Source organism: Ovis canadensis, chromosome 14 (genome assembly GCF_042477335.2).
Source record: "Ovis canadensis isolate MfBH-ARS-UI-01 breed Bighorn chromosome 14, ARS-UI_OviCan_v2, whole genome shotgun sequence".
Lineage (NCBI taxonomy): Eukaryota > Metazoa > Chordata > Mammalia > Artiodactyla > Bovidae > Ovis > Ovis canadensis.
In genome coordinates, this window is record NC_091258.1 from 76,671,967 (window position 1) to 76,678,128 (window position 6,162).

Genomic DNA, 6,162 nt, shown 5'->3' on the forward strand with positions numbered 1-6,162 from the left:
TTAGAACCAGACAGACCCGGGTTCTGACCCCAGCTCCCCACGGTGATATTGGAGCAGCCTGGTAGCCAAGGTGGGTCTCCATTCAAGAAAGAACTTACTTAACTGTGAGAAGAGTATTTGGCCAACTGCCCCAGCTGCAGTACCTGAAGCTAGTTTGTTTCGTTTTGGTTTTTTTTGAATCCACTTTCCGGTCCGTGCCCAAGCAATGACTAAGCCTTAGGGTGGGGGCCGTGCTAGGGCCTGGCCACTTCCATCCAATGTGGAGCTCATCAAATGGCAATCTCTTTTTTTCGCTTTTTTTTCCTTCTCCTTCCCTTCCCCCACCCCTTCTCCCCCTTCCTCTGAAAGTTAAGTGTTAGTTGCTTTTTCCTGTCTGACTCTGCTGCCAGGCTCCTCTGTCCATGGGATTCTCCAGGCAAGAATACTGGAGTGGGTTGCCATTTCCTTCTCCAGGGGATCTTCCCAACCCAGGGATCAAACCTGCATCATTTACGTCTCCTACATTAGCAGGGAGGTTCTTTACAACTAGCGCCACCTGGGATGAGGCCCCCTCCCTCTGCTCCTCCCTGTTTCTTTCTTGGTCTCTCTCTCCCTTCCCTTTCTTTTTTTTTTTTTTTTTAACTTTGAATTGAGATAAAATTCAGGTAACACAAGAATTCCCTGGTGGTTCAGTGGTTGGGACTCAGCTTCCACTGCAGGGGTCACTGGTTCTGCCCCTGGTGGGGAAACAGATCCCACACGTATGCCGTGTGGCCAAAAAGAAAACGAAAAGAGAAACAATTCAGAGAACACACAGTCATTTCCTTTAAGTATTTTAAGTATCTTTTAGTGCAGTCAGGGCCTTGTGCCACCATCGCCATCGTGTCTCTCAAGCTCCAAACATTTTCGCCACCCTGAGAGGAAGTGATTCAGCAATCAGTCCCCATCCATCCGACAACCGCTAACCTGCTTTCTGTTCCTATGGGTTTGTCCACAGTGAATCTCTGCTCTGCCTCTCTGCTTGGGCCGAGGGTTCCTGCAGCTGCACGGTCTCAGGCTCTGCCTGACTATACTGTCCTCCTGCCTTCCCTGTCACAGGTGGCAGAATGACTTCCTGCCTCCTCCTGTCCTTCCTCGCCTTTATCTTTCACTTCAGTTCAGTCGCTCAGTCGTGTCCGACTCTTTGCGACCCCATGGTCTGCAGCACGCCAGGCTTCCCTGTCCTTCACCAACTCCCGGAGCTTGCTCAAACTCATGTCCATCGAGTCGGTGATGCCATCCAGCCATCTCATCCTCTGTCACCCGCTTCTCCTCCTGCCTTCAGTCTTTCCCAGGATCAGGGTGTTTTCCAATGAGCCAGCTCTTCACATCAGATGGCCAAAGAATGGGAGCTTCAGCTTCAGCATTAGTCCTTCCCGTGAATATTCAGGGTTGATTTCCTTTAGGACGGACTGGTTGGATCTCCTTGCAGTCCAAGGGGCTCCCAAGAGTCTTCGCTGGCACCACAGTTCAGAAGAACTGGAGTCATCCCAATAAATCCCTTGCATCGCTAACACCACAGCAGCCTCTGCTACCCGGAAGAGCCAGCCACACCACAAGCGTCTTGCTCTGAGCTCCAGCTCTTCACCCTACAGGGCAGCACAGCCTCTCAGGGGTGCAGGAGGCTGTGGAGGGGTTCTGAACACCCCCTGGAGGAGCCGTCAACCTGAAGACTGACCGGGCGCTGTTTTCACTAGGTATCAGGACAGCTCAAGTCCCTCCCTGATCTCACTCTTCCTATATAAACGTGTCGTGTGTGTGTGTGTGTGTGTGTGTGTGTGTGTGTGTGTGCGCGCGCGCTCAGTCGCTTCAGTCGCTGTGCCCCACCCTTTGCGACCGTACGGACTGTAGCCCTCCAGGCTCTCTGTCTGTGGGATTCTCCAGGCAAGAGTACTGGAGTGGATTGCCATTTCCTGCTCCAGGGGATCTTCCCGACCCACGGATCAAACCCGCGTCTCGCGCATTGCAGGCAGACTCTTTACTGTTGAGCCACCAGAGAAGCGCATATGTGTGTGTGTGTGGGGGGGGTGCGTGTGTGCATATATATATATTTATTTTAGAATTTATTTATTTCTGTATTTTTGGCTGCGCTGGGTCTTCACTGCTGGCGAGCTTCCTGTCTAGCTGCGGCGTGTGTGTGGGTTTTCCTTGTTGTGCAGCACGGGCTCTGGACGTAAGCCCTTTAGCAGTTGTGACCCCCGGGCTCTAGAGGACCGGCTCAGGAGTCGTGGCGCAGCGGCTTTGTTGCTCCGCGGCCTGTGGGATCTTCCCGGACTGGGGATGGAACCCGCGTCTCCTGCTCTGGTAGGCGGATTCTTTACCACAGAACCACCAGGGAAGCCCAATGGACCCGCTCCTGAACCCCGTGCGGGAGGCACCATTATGACCCTTGCTTTTACAGATGAGAAAACAAATGCCTGGAGGCCTCCATCCCCGAATGGGCGGTTTCCCTTTTCTGGAGAAAATGATCCCACCACCGAGCGGAAGGGAAAGATTCCTGAAAGTGAAAGTGCAATATTGTCTCACCAAGAGGAAGACCACCACCCCTCAGCTGAACCAGGGTAGCAGAAGGATCCAGAAGTTTCCAGGTCCCCAGCCTGCACGTGGACGGCAGGAGGAGCCTGGTGCCCACATTGAAAGCAACCCACAGAGCTGTCTTCCCCCCTGCCCCCGGGTCCTCACGGGGATATCCTGAGGCTGTCACAGTGACTGCAGGGGACACAAGTAAGCCTAGCTTCTGTGCCAGTGTGGGGACGTGGGTACCAAGGCCCAGAGCATGGGAAGTGGGGGGGGGTGTTCTTGCCTAGGGTCACCTGGAGGTTGGCATCTTTATTTCCTTTTGAAAGAGACACAGGAGGGACTCCCCTTGTGGTCCAGTAGCTGAGACTCCACATTCCCAATGCCGAGGTGGGGGTGGGGGTGGGGGGCCCTGGATTCCATCCCTGGTCAGAGAACTAGATCCCTCATGCTGCCACTAAGACTTCTCACGCCCCCACTAAAGACGCCACGGGCTGCAACTAAGACCGGTGCGGCCACGTAAGTGAATAAATATTTAAAAATGAAATAAAGCCATAAGCCGGGATACAGAGAAGTTAGTAACCTAAGATGCATTTTAAAAAAAAAAGAAAGAAAGAGGAGCAGGAATGAGACAGGCCCCAGCACAGATGGGGCAAGGTGTGTGTGAGGGGGTCGCTGCTCCGGGGCGGGGGGCAGTATCCAGCACCCCCCACCGTCCCCCTCCCTGGGCTCTGTGTCCATCCTGGTACCCACGATGGGTGTCGATGGTACCTTCCACGCCGAAAGGGACTTCGCAGATGAGGTTAAATTAAGGGTCTTGAGATGGGGAGGTTCTGGGTTTTTAGGGTGAGCCCAACGTAATCAAGGAGTCCTCACAAGTGCGAGAAGGGTCAGAATCAGAGAAGGCGGTGTGGTGAGGAAGTACCTCCCACCGTGCAGAGGGAGGAAGGCACCCCGAGCCAAGGGGTGCAGGCACCACCGGAAGCTGGAAAAGATGAGGAAATGGGTCCTCCAGAAGGAACGAAGCCCTGCCCGCCCCTTGCTTTCAACCCACGGGGACAAAGACCTCCGGAACCAGAAGCGAATAAATCTGTGTTGCCTTAAGCCACTGTGCTCATGGTTTGCTGTCAAAACCATTGCAGGGCCCCCAGCTCTTAACTGGCAGAGGTGGGATTCGAAACCAATCTCTCCAACCTGCTTGCGGGGTTGAAAGCTCTGGATCTTCTGGGGTATGGCTTAGAGGTGTGAAGTGTGCATTATTGCAGAAGCTTCTTCCTCAAGGTCGCTGGGCTGTGTGTGTGTGTGTGTGTGTGTGTGTGTGTGTGAGATGTAGAAGTGAGTCAAGAAACCAGGAATTCTACTTTCATGAGGATTGGGGGATCTGGTGTATAACTCTAGCAGTGAGAACTCAGGCTGTGGTGAGAATTAGTGAGTTAACCCCCGTGGAGCACACAGCGGGGTGCCTGACATAAGATTAGCTACCACGTATTAGATCTCTTTCATGTCTACACACCACCAGTGTCAGCTCCTCTTTGTCTTCCCTGCTCGAGAACCTTCCATGGCTCCCCTGTACTCTCAGGATAACATCTGATGACTGAGAACTTAGGGTCCAGGCTCATTTCTCCTAGTGTGTCCCACATTCTGTAACCCAGCAGACTGCCCACTAAGGAATGTCACTCTCCACCTGACTCTCAAAGCATGGGGGTGTTAGCCACTGGAGTTACTAACCTTTAACCCACCTTTAACTGGAGTCACTAACCTTTAACACCCTTTAATGAGGCACTCTGCACTCTGGGAAAACTGGAAGAACAGGCCTTCAGATATTTTCAGGAAAAAATGTTACCAGCCCAAATTCTTGCACCTTCTCCTGCTTTGAAAAGCACTGAAGTCATTAACTAAGGTAGCCGGGCCTTGTGACTAACAGCAACCTTCTAAGGAGACGTCTGCTGGGTAGCCCAAATCCCTTTTGCAAAATCACTGATACGCTGGAATCAGATTCTGAGAACTCCCCGAGAGGCTGTCTCGTGGGCCACAGCACTCAGCATGACTCCAGATAAAACGGAAACTCGCAGGTTGGCCATTTCTATTTTGGTCGAAAGACAAAAGCACTCAACCCTCAGGGGCCAGGTTTCAGGAACCACCTGGGCCCTGCTGAGAAAGCCTTCCTGTAGCTCGCCTGCCTCCTGTAAGCATGGCTTGTGAGATTGTCCTAAACTTCCCCCACAGCCAGACAGGCACTGGCTACCATTGCTGGTTAGCCACTTCCCCTTCTGCGCCCACCCTGCCCTGCTCTGCACTACTATGACATCTCATGTTTGGCTCTTTTTTTTTTTTTTAATTGCACACTGCAGCCTATGGGATCTTAGTTCCCTGACCAGGGATCCGACCCGTGCCCCCAGCAGTGGACGTGCAGAGTCCCAACCACTGGACCACCAGGAAAGTCCCGAGAGATCTCATTCTCCATTGGTCACTGGGCCTCCGCCTTCAAGAAATATTTGTGATCCCTGTCTGTCTCTCTGCTCTCTCGTCTTTGCTCTCAAGGAATCCGAGAGCTGAGAACCCTAGCTGTTGGGGCACTTGGAAATCCTGAAGTGCAAAGGATGAGAGAAGCGGGCTTCAGAAGTCCCCGTGAGGGGGGGCGTTGATGAAATATAATTTAGCCACGAAAAGGCATGAGGCACTGACCTGTGCTACAACATGCTATCATGCTAAATCACTTCGGTCGCGTCTGACTCTGTGTGACCCCAAGGACTGTAGCCTGCCAGGCTCCTCTGCCTACGGGATTCTCCAGGCAAGAACACTGGAGTGGGTAGCCATGCCCTCCTCCAGGGGGTCTTCCCCATGCAGGGACCGAACCCAAGTTCCTGACGCCTCCTGCACTGGCAGGCAGGGTTCTTTACCCACCTGGGAACATGGATGAGCCTCAAAAACATCACGCGTAGTGACAGAAGCCAGACACGAGAAGGCACATACTATTTATATGAAATGTCCAGAAGTGCCAAATCTATAGAGACCGGAAGCAGTTTGGATGTGGCCAGAGGGTTGAGGGGTGTGGAGGCGGGAATTGGGAGAGTCAGCTTAACTGGTAAGGGACTTCCTCCTGGGGTAGTGAAAAAGTTCCGGAATGAGGTAGCGGTGCTGGTTTCGAAACACTGTGAATGAGCTAATGTCCCTGAACTGTAAAATTTAAAACGGTCAGGGAATTCTCTGGCCCTCCAGTGGTTAGGACTGGGTGCTCTCACTGCCGGGGGCCCCAGGTTCCAACCCTGGTTGGGGAACCAAGATCCCACAAGCCACAACGCGCCGCAAACCATAATGCAATAAAAGTCAAATAAAATGCAAGTTAAATAAAGCACAATAAAATAAAATGAAATGGTTAATCTCATGTGAAGTTTATTTCATTTATTAAACAATCAAAAGAGGTGGGGAGCTGAGGGAGCGGGTGGCTGGCACTTCTGGGTCTCACAGAGGAGACTCTCCCTGGGTCTGAGGGCAGATGGGCCGGGGGCCTGGACTCCCGGGTTCTGGGGACGCAGGAGGGGGCCAGGGCCCAGGCACCTGAGTAGTGAGAAGGGAGGAAGCCAGGAAGCTGAGAGCTGTTTTGTGGGAGAGAAAAAAAAAACGGCC

The 6,162-nt window shown here is 52.8% G+C and overlaps 1 long non-coding RNA gene across 1 annotated transcript; it reads left to right on the plus strand.

Annotated features, from left to right (window-relative positions):
* The first annotated feature begins 827 nt into the window (after positions 1-827).
* LOC138419297 (uncharacterized) lies at positions 828-3,639 on the plus strand. Its single transcript, XR_011248930.1, has 3 exons — positions 828-1,715; positions 2,178-2,322; positions 2,420-3,639. It is a non-coding gene; the product is annotated as an uncharacterized lncRNA (long non-coding RNA).
* Positions 3,640-6,162: the final 2,523 nt, after the last annotated feature.